Source organism: Ranitomeya imitator, chromosome 2 (assembly GCF_032444005.1).
Source record: "Ranitomeya imitator isolate aRanImi1 chromosome 2, aRanImi1.pri, whole genome shotgun sequence".
NCBI classification, from domain to species: Eukaryota; Metazoa; Chordata; class Amphibia; order Anura; family Dendrobatidae; genus Ranitomeya; species Ranitomeya imitator.
Genome location: NC_091283.1, coordinates 307,013,491 through 307,035,943, shown reverse-complemented (window position 1 = coordinate 307,035,943; position 22,453 = coordinate 307,013,491). Strand labels below are relative to the sequence as shown.

General features: G+C 43.1%; 1 protein-coding gene across 1 annotated transcript in view; it reads left to right on the top strand.

Moving 5' to 3' along the window:
• The window catches only part of LOC138666963 (zinc finger protein 1 homolog), a 268,713-nt gene that overhangs the window by 12,381 nt on the left and 233,879 nt on the right, over window positions 1–22,453 (top strand). The gene's annotated exons all lie outside the window — the stretch shown is intronic.

Genomic DNA, 22,453 nt, shown 5'->3' with positions numbered 1-22,453 from the left:
AAATTCGCAACGTGGCCACATAGCCTTAGGGTTGGAAATAGGGTTAAGATAAGGCTTGTGGTTAGGGTTATGGTTAGGCTTAGGGGTGTGTTGGGGTTCGGGTTGCAGTTAGGGTTGGGATTAGGGTTAAGGGTGTGTTGGGGTTAGGGTTGTGGTTAGGTGTGTGTTGGGGTTAGGGTTGTGATTAGGGTTATGGCTAGAGTTGGGATTAGGGTTAGGGGTGTGTTGGGGTTAGTGTTGGAGTTAGAATTGAGATGTTTCCACTGTTTAGGCGCATAAGGGGTCTCCAAACGCAACATGGCGCCACCATTGATTCCAGCCAATCTTGCGTTCAAAAAGTCAAATGGTGCTCCCTCCCTTCCGAGCCCCGACGTGTGCTCAAACAGTGGTTTACTTCCACATATGGGGTATCAGCGTACTTGGGACAAACTCGACAACAACTATTGGGGTCCAATTTCTCCTGTTACCCTTGTGAAAATAAAAAATTGCTTGCTAAAACATAATTTTTGGGAAAGAAAAATGATTTTATATTTTCACGGCTCTGCGTTGTAAACTTCTCTGAAGCACTTGTGGGTTCAAAGTGCTCACCACATATATCTAGATAAGTTCCTTGGGGGGTCTAGTTTCCAAAATGGCATCACTTGTGGGGGGTTTCTACTGTTTAGGCACATCAGGGGCTCTGCAAACGCAACGTGACGCCTGCAGACCATTCTATCAAAGTCTGTATTTCAAAACGTCACTACTTCCCTTCCGAGCCCCGAGGTGTGCCCAAACAGAGGTTTACCCCCACATATGGGGTACCAGCATACTCAGGACAAACTGGGCAACAACTATTATGGTCCAATTTCTCCTGTTAATCTTGTGAAAATAAAAAATTGCGGGCTAAAAATAATTTTTGAGGAAAGAAAAATGATTTTTTATTTTCACGGCTCTGCGTAATAAACTTCTGTGAAGCACTTGGGGGATTAAAATGGTCACCGCACATCTAGATTAGTTCCATGGAAGGTTTAGTTTCCAAAATGGGGTCATATATGGGGGAGCTCCAATGTTTAGGCACACGGGATCTCGAAACGCGACATGGTGTCCGCTAACAATTGGAGCTAATTTTTCATTCAAAAAGTCAAATGGCGCTCCTTCCCTTCCAAGCCCTGCCGTGTGCCCAAACAGTGGTTTGTGACCACATATGAGGTACCGGTGTACTCAGGAGAAATTGCCCAACACATTTTAGGATCCATTTTTTCCTGTTGCCTATGTGAAAATGAAAAATATTGAGTCTAAAAGAAATTTTTTGTGAAAATAAAGTACTTTTTCATTTTTACGGATCAATTTGTGAAGCACCTGGGGGTTCAAAGTGCTCACTATGCATCTAGACTAGCTCCTTGGGGGTTCTAGTTTCCAAAGTCGGGTCACTTGTGGGGGAGCTCCAATGTTTAGTCACACAGGGGCTCTCCAAACGCGACATGGTGTCCGCTAAAGATTGGAGCCAATTTTTCATTCAAAAAGTCAAATGGCGCTCCTTCCCTTCCGAGCCCTGTCGTGTGCCCGAACAGTGGTTCCATCCCCAAATATGGGGTATCGGCGTACTCAGGTCAAATTGTACATTAACTTTTGGAGTCCAGTTTCTCTTTTTACCCTTGGGAAAATAAAAAAATTGTTGCTAAAAGATCATTTTTGTGACTAAAAAGTTAAATGTTCATTTTTTCCTTCCATGTTGCTTCTGCTGCTGTGAAGCACCTGAAGGGTCAATAAACTTCTTGAATGTGGTTTTGAGCACCTTGAGTGGTGCAGTTTTTAGACTGGTGTCACTTTTGGGTATTTTCAGCCATATAGACCCCTCAAATTGACTTCAAATGTGAGGTGGTCCCTAAAAAAATGGTTTTGTAAATTTTAGTTGTAAAAATGAGAAATCGCTGAAATTTTAACCCTTACAACTTCCTAGCAAAAAACAATTTGTTTCCAAAATTGTGCTGATGTAAAGTAGACATGTGGGTAATGTTATTTATTAACTATTTTGTGTCACATAACTCTCATATAACAATAAAAATTCAAAATTTGAAAATCGCAAAATTTTCAAAATTTTAGCCAAATTTCCATTTTTTTCACAAACGCAAAAATTATCGACCTAAATTTACCACTAGCATGAAGCCCAATATGTCACGAAAAAACAGTCTCAGAACCGCTAGGATCCGTTGAAGCGTTCCTGAGTTACCTCATAAAGGGACACTGGTCAGAATTGCAAAAAACGGCCAAGTCATTAAGGTCAAAATAGGCTAGGTCATGAAGGGGTTAAATTGCATTTTATTGCATGAAATAACGTATTTTTCGGACTATAAGACGCATCGGACCATAAGACTCACCTAGGTTTTAAAGGAGGAAATTAGGGAAATAAAAACTGAAGCAAAAAATGTGGTAAATTTTGTGCTTAATACCGTATCTCCTATCCTGGTATATAGTCCTCTCATCCACATCCTGATATACATTGTCACGATAATGTGAATATGCCATGTTTGAGTCTGCCTAGCTTTACAATACACTCGCTGCGGGTTATTCCGACCCCCCCCCCCCCCCCCTCTTTTCTCTGCTGGTTGCCTGTGTGTGTGTGAAGAATTTTTATTGCCCCCGGCAAATAGCAGTTTCTGCGAAGGCTGCTCACTCCTCCCTCCTCCCATCTAGTACTAGTTGGAACTGGTGTAAGACATGAGTTTCTTTGTTCTATTAAAGTTAGAGGGATGAGGGATGTTATTCTGGATTATCTCAATGAGAATAACTGTTTAACTCCATATCAGCATGGGTTTATGAGAAATCGCTCCTGTCAAACCAATCTAATCAGTTTTTATGAAGAGGTAAGCTATAGACTGGACCACGGTGAGTCATTGGACGTGGTATATCTCGATTTTTCCAAAGCGTTTGATACCGTGCCGCACAAGAGGTTGGTACACAAAATGAGAATGCTTGGTCTGGGGGAAAATGTGTGTAAATGGGTTAGTAACTGGCTTAGTGATAGAAAGCAGAGGGTGGTTATAAATGGTATAGTCTCTAACTGGGTCGCTGTGACCAGTGGGGTACCGCAGGGGTCAGTATTGGGACCTGTTCTCTTCAACATATTCATTAATGATCTGGTAGAAGGTTTACACAGTAAAATATCGATATTTGCAGATGATACAAAACTATGTAAAGCAGTTAATACAAGAGAAGATAGTATTCTGCTACAGATGGATCTGGATAAGTTGGAAACTTGGGCTGAAAGGTGGCAGATGAGGTTTAACAATGATAAATGTAAGGTTATACACATGGGAAGAGGGAATCAATATCACCATTACACACTGAACGGGAAACCACTGGGTAAATCTGACAGGGAGAAGGACTTGGGGATCCTAGTTAATGATAAACTTACCTGGAGCAGCCAGTGCCAGGCAGCAGCTGCCAAGGCAAACAGGATCATGGGGTGCATTAAAAGAGGTCTGGATACACATGATGAGAGCATTATACTGCCTCTGTACAAATCCCTAGTTAGACCGCACATGGAGTACTGTGTCCAGTTTTGGGCACCGGTGCTCAGGAAGGATATAATGGAACTAGAGAGAGTACAAAGGAGGGCAACAAAATTAATAAAGGGGATGGGAGAACTACAATACCCAGATAGATTAGCGAAATTAGGATTATTTAGTCTAGAAAAAAGACGACTGAGGGGCGATCTAATAACCATGTATAAGTATATAAGGGAACAATACAAATATCTCGCTGAGGATCTGTTTATACCAAGGAAGGTGACGGGCACAAGGGGGCATTCTTTGCGTCTGGAGAGAAGGTTTTTCCACCAACATAGAAGAGGATTCTTTACTGTTAGGGCAGTGAGAATCTGGAATTGCTTGCCTGAAGAGGTGGTGATGGCGAACTCAGTCGAGGGGTTCAAGAGAGGCCTGGATGTCTTCCTGGAGCAGAACAATATTGTATCATACAATTATTAGGTTCTGTAGAAGGACGTAGATCTGGGGATTTATTATGATGGAATATAGGCTGAACTGGATGGACAAATGTCTTTTTTCGGCCTTACTAACTATGTTACTATGTTACATATCGCGGCACCGATTTGGGCTGGAACTATACAAATTACATAGGTCTACCGATGGACATCCGGAATATCGGCCACTTAACCCCTTTACCCTTGAGGGTGGTATGCACGTTAATGACGGGCCAATTTTTACAATTCTGACCACTGTCCCTTTATGAGGTTATAACTCTGGAACGCTTCAACGGATCCCAGTGATTCTGACATTGTTTTCTCGTGACGTATTGTACTTCATGATAGTGGTAAAAATTCTTTGATATTACCTGCGTTTATTTGTGAAAAAAATGGAAATTTGGCGAAAATTTTGAACATTTCGCAATTTTCCAACTTTGAATTTTTATGCAATTAAATCAAAGAGATATGTCACACAAAATACTTAATAAGTAACATTTCCCACATGTCTACTTTACATCAGCACAATTTTGGAACCAAATTTTTTTTTTTTTTTTTGGGAGTTGACCAGCAATTTCTCATTTTAACACCATTTTTTTTTAGGGACCACGTCATTTGAAGTCATTTTGAGGGGTCTATATGATAGAAAATACCCAAGTGTGACACCATTCTAAAAACTGCACCCCTCAAGGTGCTCAAAACCATATTCAAGAAGTTTATTAACCCTTCTGGTGCTTCACAGGAATTTTTGGAATGTTTAAATAAAAATGAACATTTAACTTTTATTCACAAAAAATTTTCTTCGGCTCCAATTTGTTTTATTTTACCAAGGGTAACAGGAGAAAATGGACCCCAAAAGTTGTTTTACAATTTGTCCTGAGTACACCGATGCCCCATATGTGGGGGTAAACCAGTTTGGGCGCATGGGAGAGCTTGGAAGGGAAGGAGCGCCATTTGACTTTTCAATGCAAAATTGACAGGAATTGATGGGACGCCATGTTGCGTTTGCAGAGCCCCTAATGTACCTAAACAGTAGAAACCCCCCACAAGTGATCCCATATTGGAAACTAGACCCCCCTAGGAACTTATCTAGATGTGTTGTGAGAACTTTGAGCCCCCAAGTGTTTCACTACAGTTTATAATGCAGAGCCGTGAAAATAAAAAATCTTTTTTTTTCCCACAAAAATTATTTTTTTAGCCCCCAGTTTTGTATTTTCCCAAGGGTAACCAGAGAAATTGGACCCCAAAAGTTGTCCTATTTCTCCGTAGTACGCTGATACCCCATATGTTGGGGTAAACCCCTGTTTGGGCACACGGGAGAGCTCTGAAGGGAAGGAGCACTGTTTTACTTTTTCAACGCAGAATTGGCTGGCATTCAGATCGGATGCCATGTCCCGTTTGGAGAGCCCCTGATGTGCCTAAACAGTGGAATCCCCCCAATTATAACTGAAACCCTAACCCAAACACACCCCTAACCCTAATCCCAACAGTAACCCTAACCACACCTCTAACCCTGACACACCCCTAACGCTAATCCCAACCCTATTCCCAACCGTAAATGTAATCTAAACCCTAACTTTAGCCCCAACCCTAGCCCTAACGGGAAAATGGAAATAAATACATTTTTTAAATTTTTCCCTAACTAAGGGGGTGATGAATGGGGTTTGATTTACTTTTATAGCGGGTTTTTTAGCGGATTTTTATGATTGGCAGCAGTCACACACTGAAAGACGCTTTTTATTGCAAAAAATATTTTTTGCGTTACCATATTTTGAGAGCTAAAATTTTTCCATATTTTGGTCCACAGTCATGTGAGGTCTTGTTTTTTGCGGGACGAGTTGACGTTTTTATTGGTAACATTTTCGGGCACGTGACATTTTTTGATTGCTTTTTATTCCGATTTTTGTGAGGCAGAATTACCAAAAACCAGCTATTCATGAATTTCTTTTGGGGGAGGCGTTTATATCGTTCCGCGTTTGGTAAAATTGATAAAGCAGTTTTATTCTTCTGGTTAGTACGATTACAGCGACACCTCATTTATATCATTTTTTTTATGTTTTGGCACTTTTATACGATAAAAACTTTTATAGAAAAAATAATTATTTTTGCATCGCTTTATTCTCAGGACTATAACTTTTTTACTTATTTGCTGATGATGCTGTATGGCGGCTCGTTTTTTGCGGGACAAGATGTCGTTTTCAGCAGTACCATGGTTATTTATATCTGTCTTTTTGATCGCGTGCTATTCCACTATTTGTTCGGCGGTATCATAATAAAGCGTTTTTTGCCTCGTTTTTTTTTTTTTCTTACGGTGTTTACTGAAGGGGTTAACAAGTGGGCCAGTTTTATAGGTCGGGCCGTTACGGACGCGGCGATACTAAATATGTGCACTTTTATTGTTTGTTTTTTTTTATTTAGATAAAGAAATGTATTTATAGGAATAATTTTTTTTTTTTTTTTTTACACATGGAAATTTTTTTTTTTACTTTTTTTACTTTGCCCCAGGGGGGGACGTCACAGATCACTGATCTGACAGTTTGCACAGCACTCTGTCAGATCACCGATCTGCCTGAGAGTACTGCAGGCTTACCAAGCGCCTGCTCTGAGCAGGCACTTGGTAAGCCACCTCCCTCCCTGCAGGACCCGGATTGCGCGGCCATCTTGGATCCGGGCCTGCTACAGGGAGGGAGGTAAGGAGACCCTCGCATCAACACAATCACATCGCGTTGCTGCGGCCGTCTCAGGGAAACCCGCAGGGAGCCCCCTCCCTGCGCGATGCTTCCCTGTACCGCTGGCACACCGCGATCATGTTTGATCGCGGTGTGCCATGGGTTAATGTGCTGGGGGCGCTCCAGGCACATAGTGCCGGATGTCAGCTGAGATAGGCAGCTGACACTCGGCCGCGCTCCCCCCGTGAGCACGGCCGATCGCGTATGACGTACTATCCCGTCGGTGGGCATACGGGCCCACCCCACGTCGACGGGATAGTACATCTCATGTCAGAAAGGGGTTAAAGCGCAAGCAGCTAGGCGCAATGAGTGCAAAGTGCGGATTTCTCCTTAAGCAGTTCATGTAATGGCTCCTTATTTACACTTAACAGAACACCCCTGACGTGGGGAACATCATGAGCATCGTGTTGTACTTATGTGAGGTTCACACAGCAAATTATGCATAAAAAATAGTTTTCATATTGTAAGAAAAGGGGAGGTTTCAGCCCCTAAGTGATGTCACCACAGGGGGGAGTGCCTGGGCTTTAGGCAGGGAATATCTGTGTAAAGCAGGATTCTTGCAGTGTCTTTTGCTGGGGATTCAGCTACAACAGGCTGTGCAATCTGACGTGAGCATAAGTGGGGAAGGTCCCCTCCCCCAGCCAGCATACGGCATACCATTGAATGATATAAAAGAATTGTAAGTCAATTTTCACTGTTAATCCCTTTTAAATTTGTAATTCTGATATACACATGATTTGTCTTCTTTATACTATCTTTTTAATATTTTTTGTTAATACTGCCTATGTTTTATGGAGTAAAATACACAATTTTACTAGCTTGTCTCTTCATGCTCTATACGACTGTGTGTCCTCTGAGGTGAATAATGCTACTGATTTGGGTTGGTTGCAGGCCCGTTAACCTTTGGTGAAAATCGGAGCTAGTTGCAGTGACCTTGTTCTGTGCAATTGGGCATCTTTGCAGTGACCAGCGGCATTGATAATTATTGTTCCCGCCTGAGTGGGAGTAGTTATATCGTCCTCGCTGCAGTGTGCCCAATAGCCAGTACATAGCAGGCAGCCTTTCTGGCGACTAATTACCCTGGGTGCAGTACCTGATCTGACCTGAGGGTAAAGGGGGCGCCCGAGAGCTGCAAGTTCCAAACCGGAAGTGGGATGTAGCTAAATCCCCTTAGGAAGGAACCAGGGGAAATCAAACAACCCCTTGTTATCAAGGTATCCGGGATGCCTGACATATTGTTGGGATCCGTGACATATTGTTGGCAGCATGGTGGGAACCGTGACACACGTCCCCTCATCCCTACTCTGGTATGCATGGCCCTCTCATCCCTATCCTGGCAGGAATGATCATCCTCATTTCTATCCTGGTATGCAGGTCCCCAATCTCATCCTAGTATGCATGGCCTAATCCCTATCCTGGTATTCGGGGTTCTATCTTGTCCTAGTATTCATGACCCCAATCCCTATCCCGTTATGCAGAGCCCCCATCTCATCCTAGTATGCATGTCCCCAACCTTATTCTGGTATGATTGGCCCCCATCCCGGTTCTGGTATGCATGGTCCCAGTCTATCCTTAATGCAGCAGCCAGGGTTGTCCATCTAGCTAATCTGTTTTCAGACGTGTCCGCTCTTTGCCAGTCATTACACTGGCTGCCCATTCATTATAGAATCCAACTCAAAGTACTTGTTCTCACCCACAAAGCTCTCCACAGTGCAGCACCCCCTTACATCTCCTCCCTCATTTTGGTCTATCGGCCTAACCAACAACCTTGCTCTGCAAACGACTTTCGACTAACCTCTGCACTGATCCGAACCTCCCATTCCTGCGCCAATCCTCTGGAATGCTCTACCTCTAGATATTAGGACCTTCTGCAATTTGCATAGTTTTAGGCGCTCCCTCAAAACACATTTGTTCAGAGCGGCCGATCACGTTCACTAATCAGTCATTTTATGTGTATGTGTGTATAGCCCATTCACTACTTCCATCTATCCCCGACCCCCTGAAGATGGCTGGACCATCCTTGTAAATACATCATTGTAAATACACACCTGTACTTTGTATCTCCCCCACCTCATTGTAGATTGTAAGCTCTCATGAGTAGGGTCGTCTTATTTTGCTTTAATTATTGTATTGTTAACATTGTTACTTATGACTGTTGTGTTTCAAACTGTTAAACTGTAAAGCGCTGCGGAATATGTTGGAGCTATATAAATAAATATTATTATGATTGGCCCCACCCCCATCCTGGTATGAATGGCCCCATCAGAATACATAAAAAAAAATAATTTCACTTACATTCCCTGCGCCCCCTCGCCGCATCTTGTTCTGGTGCCAGCAGCTGCTTTATGCTTGTAAGCAGCGCATGGCAGGGAGCTCATAAGCAGAGCACAGCTGCCAGAATAAAAGTATTTATTGCTCTTCAGTAGTGCAGTGTCAGCCAGGGCCTTCCTGCTGCTGCCCGTGGTCACATGTGCAGCTGCTTAAGATAAATGAATATTCACTTCTCTGGGCGTGGAGAGAGATGAGTATACATTTCTCTTAAGTAGTGGCACACGTGGCTGCCCGGCAGCAGCAGGAAGCCGGCGGCTGACACTGTGCACGCTACTGAAGACCAATGAATACTCACTTCCCACCACACACACAGTCCCGGTGTGCAGAGCAATGAGTATTAAGGCAGCTGCCCTTCAGCTTGCAAGCTGCGCTGCTTACAAGCATAAAGCAGCTGCTGGCATCGGAACAAAATGCTTTGAGGGAGTGCCTGGAAGGTAAGTGTAATGATTTGGTTTTTTTTTATGTTTTCTGATGGGACCATGCATACCAGGACCAGGCTGGGGGGCCAATCATACCAGAATAAGGATGGGGCCTTGCATACTAGAACAAAATGGGGGTGGGGGCCATGCTTACCAAGACCGGGGTTGGGGGCCAATCATACCAAGATACTATTAAAGAGTAAATAAATATTCATTGCCCTCCACATCCATGGGCGTGGAAGGCAGTGAATATTCATTTCTCTTTAGCAGCGCGCACAGGAGTTATCCACATCAGCCAGCTCCAGCCTCCTGTGACCCGCTGCTCCCCTGATGCCACTCACCCACCTCCCCAACATAACCAGAATCGGTACATCCAGACTATAATACGCACTCCCCATTTTCCTCCACGTTTTTGGAGGAAAAAGTGCATCTTATAGTCCGAAAAATACGGTAAGTATTTGATCACTTATCAACCAGCAAGAATTCTGTCTCACAGACCTGTTAGTTTTTCATTAAGAAGCTCTCCTACTCTGCACTCATTACCTGTATTAATTGCACCTGTTTGAAATCATTACCTGTATAGAAGACCCTTGTCCCCACACTCAAACTCCAAGCTCTCCACCTAGGCCAAGAACAAAAGACTGTCTAAGGACACCAGGGACAAAATTGTAGACCTGCACAAGACTGGGATGGACTCCAGGGTAGACCTGCACAAGACTTGCATGGGACAATAGGCAAGCTGCTTGGTGAGAAGGCAACAACCCTTGGTGCAATTATTAGAAAATAGAAGAAACACAAGATCACTGTCAATCTTCCTCGATTTGGCGCCCCCTGCAAGATCTCGTCTCAAAGGGTAAGTATGATTCTAAGAAAAGTCAGGAATCAGCCCAGAACTAAATGGCAGGACCTGGTCAAAGACCTAAAAAGAGCTGGGACTACAGTCTCAAACTTAGTCAGTAACATACTATGCTGTCATATATTAAAATCCTTCAGGGCACGCAAGTTCCCCCTGCTCACTCCGGCACAAGTCCAGGCCCGTTGGAAACCTGTCAGTGACCATGTGGATGATCCAGAGGAAGCATGGGAGGAGGTCATGTGGTCAGATGAGAACAAAATATAACTTTGTGGTATAACTTCCACTCCGTGTTTTGAGTGAGAAGAATGAGTACATCCCAACCATGAAGCATGATAGGGGAAACCTCATGGTGCTTTTCTGCAAAAGAAACCAGATGACTGCACCATATTGAAGGGATGATGAATGGGGTCATGTATCATAAGATTGTGGCCAACAACCTCTTTTCCTCAGTAAGAGCATTGAAGGTGGGTCATGGCTTGGTCTTCCAGCACGACATTGACCCCAAACACAGCCTTGGCAACTAAAAAGTGGCTTCGTAAGAAGCATTTCAAAGCCCTGGAGTGGCCTAGCCAGTCTCCAGAAAAACTTTGGAGGGAGCTGAAACTTAAAGGGAACCTGTCATCTGAATTTGGCGGGACAAGTTTGCGGTCATATGGGTGGGGTTTTCGGGTGTTTGATTCACCCTTTCATTACTCGCTAGCTGCATGCTGGCCGCAATATTGGGTTGAAGTTCATGCTGTGTCCTCCGTAGTACATGCCTGTGCAAGGCAAGATTGCCTTGGAAACGTCTGACCTCTGTAATTGCAAACAAATGTTTCTTTACTAAATATTAAGTTCTGTTTGACATGAAATGTACTATTGACATGAAATCCTCACCAGAATGTCACACACAAAAAATCTCATGATGGGTAAAACCAGTGAGCTGTCTCAAGACCTTTGCAACCTTATTCTTGCAAAATATACTCATGGGATTGGATACAGAAACATTTATAAACTACTGAAGGTTCTAGTGAGTACTGTTGTGGCAGTAGTCTGGTAATTGAAAGAACATTATTTTACCATAAACCGGCCATGACCAGGTTTTAGACAAAAAATTTTCCAAGAGCCAAACATTACCTGAGGAGAGCTACAGAAAGACCTGGAAACAGCAGCTACAATTGTAATAAAGAAAACTGTAAGGCATACACTCAACCTCCATGGTCTGTATGCAGGCTCACCACTCAATGTTCCATTGCTGAACAAAAAGCAATTTTTTTTACAAAATAGCTTTTTATTGATTTTTAACATCTATAATTAAATAATAAAATTATATACACTTAGTTTACAAACTCTCAGATTTAGTTTCCTTTCTTCCATTTTCAAAATGGAAGGATCCCAAATGGAGTAATTGAAAAATAAAATAAACAAACATATAATTCCCTAACTTCTTCCCTCCACCCAGAGATGCAGGCCATACTATTTATATTTCCAGTGTTCACTTCTATCCTATCATTCTCTTGACCACAGTAACCCCTCGGATATTGCACTTCCTTATTTAATCTCTATACAATGTTCTGTTAGCCGGTATCTCCCCCTTTTCCCTCCACATTTGGATCAATTATATTTAAGTTCCCCAATGTTCCACCCAAGTCTTCCAGTAAATACGAACTGGTCTGGTCAATGGGCCTCATGATTTTGAAGTTCCTCCTTTTTATAATAACTGAGTACGAAGTCTTTCCGCTTTATCATAAGCAATTTTCCATATCTCAACTTATCACGTTCTGCGTTCATCCTTTCCAGATGGAATATGGCCGTCACTTGGCCGATAGTCTCTTTCCAATTTGGAATAGATTCAGAAAACTAATATTGTAAGAAGCCTCTTTTGGCAATTACTGTTAAAGAAATGGTTAATCTTTGTTTTGTTAAATATCAGAAAAATATCAGAATAACAAAGTATTGTGCAAGATGTTATCATCTGTCTCTCCTTGTGGACAGTTTCCCGGACATTCCACATAGTAGTGGTCAGAATTTCTCAGAATCGCTGATTCTATGTCTGTTTTCCAGAGTGTTCAGCCGAAATCTAATAAAATGCAGACATGTGCAGAGCAACCCCCCCTCCCTCCCCCCCCCCCCCCCCGTTCTTCTCATGTGATCTCTCTTGTATACCAGGATGTGTATGACAACTCATTGTATAATATATCTCCTTGCCAATTTATTATGTAACTCTACATTTCCTTTTGATCTTGGGCCTTTATAAGCCCAGCCCTAAAAATAAAGACCAGAGACTATTTGGACAGACGAGTCGTGTGTCTCTCTGATTATTGCTTCATTGCGTAGGTACCTAAAGACAGAACACCTGAGTAGGTTGGAAATCCCTTCTCTAACAACTTGGGGGCCTTCAGCGGGATAATATAATTTCTCCTTCAACATTCATCTTAGACTGAACAATTGACTGCCTCCGTCCTGAACAGAAAACCAAATCCAGGGTGAGTGAGTAGATTTATTACTCACACAGTTTTCTCTCCGGGAAAGGAGGCTTTCTAGAGTCAGTCTTTGGGGATTTCTAACGGGAAAGCCCTCAGGTAAAAGAAAGTATCTGGTATTTGTTTTGTTGTCTCTTACTTGTCTTTGTCTGTTTTGTATGTTTAAGTGCTGTTAACAATTGTTTTTGTTTCATTATGAAGTACGATGATTTTCCATAATTTGTTTTGTCTATCTATAATAAGGGTTCCTCTGTCTGTCTGTAACAATGTCAATGTTTGTTAATACTGTAAAGATTGTAAGTGAAGAGTATTGATCCTGCTCTGTTCTGCTATGCTATATTTGTACTATGTTTGTTCTATTGTTACTTTCCTTCTTTAGTACTCTTATTCTGCTTTTGGTTAGTTAATTATATTAGTTGAGTTTATTGGTGCCTTGTCAGTTGATAATTGATAAGTAGTACTGATAGTTCTGTGCTGAACTATTCTGATTATACTGTGTTTCTTTCTGATATATTGTTGAATCTATGTTGTGGGGTACGGAGCAGCACTCATGATATGATGTATGGAGACTAAATGATGTGTGCTCAGTATATAAATAGCCTTCTCATTAAAAGCAGTGAGTAAGATAAAATTCTCGGGTTAGTTGCTATTTGAAAAAAAACTTACAGGAAGGTCCTGGGTGGGAGTTTGTAGTGAAGTGGGAAAGAGCATGTGAAGACAATCTATGTGAACATGAATGCTCATTTTTGTATACAATCCCGTACTCCGATAGGAAATGAATTAGAGGATATAGTGAACCAAGTAAGAGATTCCACAGATAGATGTGATTTATGTTTTTGTCCATTGGCACTATAGCATTTTGGTAAAATGTGAGGAGCGAGAAAGTACTGAAATACTGCGTGTATGGATGCGATTGAAAAAATCAGACAAATGCTTCCCATGTGCGCACCCCATGCTGTGTGAAAAGGGTCTATGTTGAGTTCACCAGTTTAGGCGCAGAGAATACTCTTGTCATATAGTAACTCATCCTCATGGATTGATCAGAAGCTGGGTAGATATATTAGACTCTAGATGGTATATGCCAAGGTGGAAAGATAATGTCACGGATGAATATTATCTTATTGAACCCAGAGTGGATTCAGGAATAGACCTTGCATATTCAGAGTCTAGTGAGGACTCAGATCCAGATGTATGAGGAGTATATAGCGCTTGTGGTTGGAACTGCGTTGTTCATAGTGATCTACTTTTTCAGGACAGTGTGCATCAGCATCAGGACAGAACAGAGGACTGCAGTTCAGCTTATTGCTTTGGAAGCAGGATTGCTGGCTATGATAGTAGACCAGTGGGATCCAGCTTATACATAACAGGGCTGAAGATAGGGGTCGCTACCTTTGACAGCCGTTATGGGTGATAGATTAACCAGGTCAGGATAGATTACGGATCCGAGATATAAGATAAATAAAGCAGATAAGGATACCGCTCATAGTTCTAGAAAAGGCAGGAATGCCAAGGAATGGATGTTGAGAGATGGAAGCATTTAAGTATGAAGCATGCCACATGGAATGATAAATATGACTTTAGGATGCAAGTTGCAGTGTGGATCAGAACCTCTGAATGACATGGTCCATTTTAAATACTGAGAATGAGGAACGTGATGAAGTTACAATGTGAGCATATATGAGGCGATTTGCAGCATTCCCCCGCAGGCACAGGCAGCCCCCCCTTACCGAGTTAGTGTCTGAGCAGCTCCCTCCGCCCCTGTAACAGGGTGGGATGAGATCAGCCCCCTTCCAGCAGCAGCCCAGTAAAGAGTGAGTGCATGTGAAAAGGAAGGATGATTCCAGCGTCAGTCGCAATGCAAATGCAGGCAGGCTTCCCAGCATACGTTTCCTCTCCTCCTACGCATTCAACTACAAATCAATATCCTGGCCTACCAAAGGGATCCCCGGATAAGTTTTCCACTCCAATAAACAGTCCCCGACAGCAGAAGGAAGCCCTTGCCTAAGGAAGTGAGGACAGGTATCAGACTACCCCTACACCTGCAGGTGACAATAAAGCAGAGTAGACAGCGAATGGAGGTGTATAGGAGAGGACCAGTCCAGTGAAGGGTTGGTGGGGGCTACAGAAAGTAGTCCCACACAGCCACAACCCCCAGTGCACGCAGGCAATCAACAGGATAGGCAGAGGGATAAAAGAGCCATGAGATCCACTACCTGGATCTGTAATAAATGTAACAAGCCACAAGATAAAGGAAAAACCCAATATGACTTCTGTGCTATGACTGAGAGGGGTGACACTGTGATAGCCCTCCCTGTAATGACACAGACCACAAGCAAACCCCCGGAGATTGGAGATGAAAACACAAAGATGGATACCACTGATTAGTATAAACCATGGAGCAGATCTGAGCAACTTGCCTTGGCGAATAGTTTCCCAGACCCGTATAAAAATCCCCTTGGGTTTTTATAAAGCCATGAAGGGTACAGCTTATAGCTATGATGCTGCGTGGAATGATTAGGAACCATTATGCTGCATCTCTGATGGAGTGTCGCTAGCTGAGAAAATAAAAGCAATTCAGGTGAATGCCATAATACAGGAGATACCAGCAGACAAGAAAACTAGGGAGTCGGGACAGAAATTTCTAGCCAGGTTACTTGTGGTTGCCAGAAAGCAGACAGAGGACTTAGCTTCACTATTACCAAAAGTATTTCAGGGTTCAGAGGAGCCTATTGACAGGTTTTATGCTAGATGTACAGCAGTGTCCACAGATCATGATTATGACCTGAAGAATCCTAGGGAAGTTAGGTTTCTTAAAAATATGTTCCTGACAGGATTAAGAGAAGAGTGAGGCCAGAATGTATCTATGCTACACTCGATCCCTTCCCATGTTTAGGAGGATAGAGGACCAGATTTAAGAGAAGGAAAGCAAAAGAGGCAGCAAAAGCCAACCCTTGTTATAGTGAATATACCTCCGGATGTATTTAATAATGCTGTGAAAACTGCGGTGCAGGGGACAGGTATATATCACAGGGGAAGAGAAGAAAAGGAAAAATGGGATTGTTCACCAGAGAAGAGTAAACAAAAATAGTGGTCCCCACAGGATGGCTATCACTTTCACACAATTAAAATGCCTGATTGATACATGGGCGAGTCGTACTGATATAAGAACATGGATATGCCACAACGATTCATGACAGTGAAAACAGCCTGACCAGCCTGATTGACAGGCGAAAACGGCGACTTTGGTAATGTATTTCTCAGCATACATGGGGAATCGGGGTACACTACATACACTATAGTAACACACAGCGCAGGCCCTATTTAACAGTATTTATAGCTCAATCTGAAAAAATGGGGTGACAGGTTCCCTTTAAGGGCAACTCCACAATCCATGTAGTAAGTCTGAATCTTTAAGTTTGCATGTGTCAGAAGATTTCTCATTTTTGGATATTGGTATATTAAAGGCCAAGATTGCTCTATGCATGATCTTAAACTAGGCGTCCCTCCAAGCCTCACTGAATGTTCTTCTCTCCTACCGTCCACCCTACTAGGATGTTTTCCCCAATTTCCTCTCTATTTGCCTGTCGTATGACCTGAATACAGTAGTGTTGAAAATAATAGCAGTATGTTCAAAAACATGAGTTAATCACAAAATCTTCATACTAGTTTTGATTTCCAGCATTGGGAACATTGCACACTGTTTTCTAATTCAAAACATGAAGAGAAATGTATATCATTTTTAACTACTTTACAGAAAATAACAAAAATGAACATTGCGAAAGATCGTTCATGTGATCGCTCATGTGATCTTACTATACTTGTTCTTCCTGGCTTCTCACTAGTATCATACCTAAGGGCGATACTCACCATTGTTTAGGTCACAATTGATGATATATTTCAAAAACCTGACCTGCACATCCAAACATAGACTAAGTGTGAACAGGTGCTGAACAAGTGGCTACCAGGTACACATAAAATTGGCCATTTTTATGCGCTAAACGCTCTCATTTTTCATATTTCTAGTGCAGTAATGCAGTTCAAATTTCGTATTTCAAGTTTGTATGTTCTAGCGCTGCAGTGTGCTGCCTTATTTATTTAACTATATACGAGTTGGCGACTCTAGGTTCAGCACCTGTTCACACTTAGTCTATGTTTGGATGTGCAGGTCAGGTTTTTGAAATGTATTCTCTAGCCTTCTGATCGTGCACTCCGCCTTCTAGCCACAGGTGTTTTAATTACAGCAGGTCCAGTACCCCTCCATAGAGAGAGAATTTTAGTCTAGGAAGAGGTTTCACATGTACCCATTCAGATGGAGACGTTTATTCTCAGCGAGGTAAGGCAAGCGTAGGACCTGGTATAAGAGAGATGCCGTAAAGTGGCTACCAGGTACATATAAAATTGGCCATTTTTATGCTCTAAACGCTCTCATTTTTCATATTTCTAGTGCAGTAATGCAGTTCAAATTTCGTATTTCAAGTTTGTATGTTCTAGCGCTGCAGTGTGCTGCCTTATTTATTTAACTATATACGAGTTGGCGACTCTAGGTTCAGCACCTGTTCACACTTAGTCTATGTTTGGATGTGCAGGTCAGGTTTTTGAAATGTATTCTCTAGCCTTCTGATCGTGCACTCCGCCTTCTAGCCACAGGTGTTTTAATTACAGCAGGTCCAGTACCCCTCCATAGAGAGAGAATTTTAGTCTAGGAAGAGGTTTCACATGTACCCATTCAGATGGAGACGTTTATTCTCAGCGAGGTAAGGCAAGCGTAGGACCTGGTATAAGAGAGATGCCGTAAAGTGGCTACCAGGTACATATAAAATTGGCCATTTTTATGCTCTAAACGCTCTCATTTTTCATATTTCTAGTGCAGTAATGCAGTTCAAATTTCGTATTTCAAGTTTGTATGTTCTAGCGCTGCAGTGTGCTGCCTTATTTATTTAACAATTGATGATATAGACACGCTAATAATATGTGAACAAACATAGAAACAATTTAACAGCAGGAAGTGTTACTTGTTCGTCACCAATATGGCGCCCAGTGGCGACATCTGTCATCATTCACGTCACTTCCGGTGACATACACATGCCGGCATCATGTGACTTGATAAAACCGTAAGACTCAGCGCCCTTTCACAAGCACGGCTGTGCTTCTTCCTCAGCGCGGTTTGCTCTCTTTGCACAGGACGATATTGGTGAATGGCTGTTTGATTTCACCTGTTTACCAAGCATTGAGCTTTGGTTTGGACAGATTCGACCTGGGCTGTGTGACTCATAGCAATCATTATAAAGGTGCCTTTGGAGAAAATCTAATCTACCCGTAGACTTCATCCATTACAAGTTCATGCTAAAGACATACAATTCTGCCCTTCACCTCTCCAAACAAACCTATTTCAACACCCTCATCACCTCCCTGTCCAATAACCCTAAACATCTCTTTGACACGTTCCAGTCCCTACTCAACCCAAGAGAGCAGGCCCCAACCACGGATCTCTGCGCTGACGATCTGGCCAATTACTTCAAAGAAAAAATTGACCACATTCGACAGGAAATCATCCCCCAATCTCTTCATACCATGCACTGTCCTCCCTCCCCCACTGCATCTAGTTCACTCTCTGACTTTGAACCAGTTACAGAAGAAGAAGTAAGCAAGCTCCTTGCATCTTCTCACCCGACCACTTGCACCAGTGACCCCATTCCGTCACATCTCCTCCAGTCCCTTTCCCCGGCTGTCACCTCTCACCTAACAAAAATATTCAACCTTTCCCTCACTTCCGGTATTTTTTCCTCCTCATTTAAGCATGCCATCATACATCCATTACTTAAAAAACCATCCCTCGACCAAAACTGTGCCGCTAATTATAGACCTGTCTCTAATCTTCCCTTCATCTCTAAACTCCTCGAACGCCTGGTCCACTCCCGTCTTACCCGCTATCTCTCAGATAACTCTCTTCTCGACCCTCTTCAATCTGGCTTCCGCTCTTTACACTCTACTGAAACTGCCCTCACTAAAGTCTCTAATGACCTACTAACAGCTAAATCTAATGGTCACTACTCCATGCTAATTCTCTTCGATCTCTCTGCAGCATTCGATACTGTGGATCATCAGCTCCTCCTCACTATGCTCCGCTCCATCGGCCTCAAGGACACCGTTCTCTCTTGGTTCTCCTATCTCTCTGACCGATCCTTCACTATATGTTTTGCTGGTTCCTCCTCCTCTCACCTTCCCCTTACTGTTGGGGTTCCTCAAGGATCAGTCCTAGGCCCCCTCCTCTTCTCGTTGTATACTGCCCCTATTGGACAAACAATCAGTAGATTTGGTTTCCAGTACCATCTCTATGCTGATGACACCCAATTATACACTTCTGCTCCTGATATCTCGCCTGCCTTATTAGAAAACACCAGTGATTCTTACCGCTGTCTCTAACATCATGTCCTCCCTCTATCTGAAACTAAACCTGTCAAAAACTGAACTCCTCGTGTTCTCTCCCTCTACTAACCTACCTTTGCCTGACATTGCCATCTCCGTGTGCGGTTCCACCATTACTCCAAAGCAACATGCCCGCTGCCTTGGGGTCATCCTTGATTCTGACCTTTCATTCACCCCCCATATCCAATCACTGGCTCGCTCTTCTTATCTGCATCTCAAAAACATTTCTAGAATTTGCCCTTTTCTTACTTTCGACTCTGCAAAAACTCTTACTGTTTCACTTATTCATTCTCGTCTGGACTGTTGTAACTCTCTACTAATCGGCCTCCCTCTTACCAAACTCTCCCCGCTCCAATCTGTCCTGAATGCTGCTGCCAGGATCATATTCCTCATCAACCGTTACACCGATGCCTCTACCTTGTGCCAGTCATTACACTGGCTACCCATCCACTCCAGAATCCAGTACAAAACTAATACCCTCATCCACAAAGCACTCCATGGCTCAGCACCACCCTACATCTCCTCTCTGGTCTCAGTCTACCACCCTACCGGTGCCCTCCGTTCCGCTAACGACCTCAGGTTAGCATCCTCAATAATCAGAACCTCCCACTCCCGTCTCCAAGACTTTACACGTGCTGCGCCGATTCTTTGGAATGCACTACCTAGGTTAATGCGATTAATCCCCAATCCCCACAGTTTTAAGCGTGCCCTAAAAACTCATTTGTTCAGACTGGCCTACCGCCTCAATGCATTAACGTAACGATCCCTGTATGGCCTATATATATATAAAAAAAAAAAAAAATGAATGTTCTCATTCACTTTATGCAGTTATTAGCCCTCTGTGTATGTACTGCTACATACTTAGGCAGTTAACTGGTTCATGCAGCTCTACATGAACACCCGAGCCTTACACTATGGCTGGTCCGAATAACTATAGCATTTGTTACCATCCACCTCTCGTGTCTCCTCTTTTCCTCATAGTTTGTAAGCTTGCGAGCAGGGCTGTTGTGAATTCTGTGGCTGAATTCACTCCTGTGGTCACAAGTGGTACTGCAGCTTCTGAGCTTCCTCCCTCAGGTGTTCTGGTGAGCTCGTTGGCTGCTTTGTTATTTAACTCCCCCTGATTCTGTCTTCCTTGCTCCTTGTCAATGTTCCAGTGTTGGATCTGAGCTTCTGGATCTTTCCTGTGGCCTGCTGCTCTGCTTAGATAAGTGCTTCTTTGCTTTTGTTGCTATTTTTTCTGTCCAGCTTGTCTATTCGTTTTGCTGGAAGCTCTGAGACGCAATGGGTGTACCGCCGTGCCGTTAGTTCGGCACGGTGGGTCTTTTTGCCCCCTTTGCGTGGTTTTTTGCTTTAGGGTTTTTTGTAGACTGCAAAGTTCTCTTTGCTATCCTCGCTCTATCTAGAATATCGGGCCTCACTTTGCTGAATCTATTTCATCCCTACGTTTGTCTTTTCATCTTGCTAACAGTCATTATATGTGGGGGGCTGCCTTTTCCTTTGGGGTATTTCTCTGAGGCAAGTCAGGCTTGTTTTTCTATCTTCAGGCTAGTCAGCTCCTCAGGCTGTGCCGAGTTGCATAGGTAGTGTCAGGCGCAATCCACAGCTGCCTTTAGTTGTGTTTAGGATAGGTTCAGGTATTGCGGTCTACAGAGATTCCACGTCTCAGAGCTCGTTCTATTGTTTTTGGGTTATTGTCAGATCACTGTATGTGCTCTGATTGCTGGCACACTGTGTCACTGGATTGCCTTCATAACAGTACAAGGAGCACACACTAATGATTCTCAATAGAGGGAAAAAAGAAGTTCTGACATAATTTTTTTTTCTCAGCTCTGTGTTCAGTCTTTTTTTTCCCCTAGACATTTGGGTGTTTCAGGACACAGGTGTGGACATGGATATTCAGGGTCTGTGCTCTTCAATAGATAATCTCGTTACTAATGTACAAAGGATTCAAGATACTATTCATCAGAAATCTATGTTAGAACCAAGAATTCCTATTCCTGATTTGTTTTTTGGTGATAGAACTAAGTTTCTTAGTTTCAAAAATAATTGTAAGCTATTCCTGGCCTTGAAACCTCATTCTTCTGGTAATCCTGTTCAACAGGTTTTGATTATTATTTCTTTTTTTGCGCGGCGACCCTCAGGACTGGGCATTTTCTCTTGCGCCAGGAGACCCTGCATTGAGTAATGTCAATGCGTTTTTCCTGGCGCTTGGATTACTGTACGATGAGCCTAATTCAGTGGATCAGGCTGAGAAAAATTTGCTGGCTTTGTGCCAGGGTCAGGATGATATAGAAGTATATTGTCAGAAATTTAGGAAGTGGTCAGTACTCAATCTGTGGAATGAATCTGCACTGGCAGCCTTGTTCAGAAAGGGTCTCTCTGAGGCTCTTAAGGATGTCATGGTGGGTTTTCCTATGCCTGCTGGTTTGAATGAGTCTATGTCTTTGGCCATTCAGATCGGCCGACGCTTGCGCGAGCGTAAATCTGTGCACCATTTGGCGGTATTGTCGGAGATTAAACCTGAGCCTATGCAGTGCGATAGGACTTTGACCAGAGTTGAACGGCAAGAACACAGACGTCTGAATGGGCTGTGTTTCTACTGTGGTGATTCCACTCATGCCATTTCTGATTGTCCTAAGCGCACTAAGCGGTTCGATAGGTCTGCCATCATTGGTACTGTACAGTCCAAATTCCTTCTGTCCATTACCTTGATATGCTCTTTGTCATCGTATTCTGTCATGGCGTTTGTGGATTCAGGCGCTGCCCTGAATCTGATGGATTTGGATTATGCTAAACGTTGTGGGTTTTTCTTGGAGCTTTTGCGGTGTCCTATTCCGTTGAGAGGAATTGATGCTACACCTTTGGCCAAGAATAAACCTCAGTACTGGGCCCAGCTGACCATGTTCATGGCTCCTGCACATCAGGAAGTTATTCGCTTTCTGGTGCTACATAATCTGCATGATGTGGTCGTGTTGGGGTTGCCATGGCTGCAAACCCATAATCCAGTTTTGGATTGGAACTCTATGTTGGTATCCAGCTGGGGTTGTCAGGGGGTACATGGTGATGTTCCATTTTTGTCAATTTCGTCATCCACTCCTTCTGAGGTCCCAGAGTTCTTGTCTGATTATCAGGATGTATTTGAAGAGCCCAAGTCCGATGCCCTAGGGATTGTGATTGTGCTATCAATTTGATTCCTGGTAGTAAACTCCCTAAAGGTCGATTATTTAATTTATCCGTGCCTGAACACGCCGCTATGCGCAGTTATG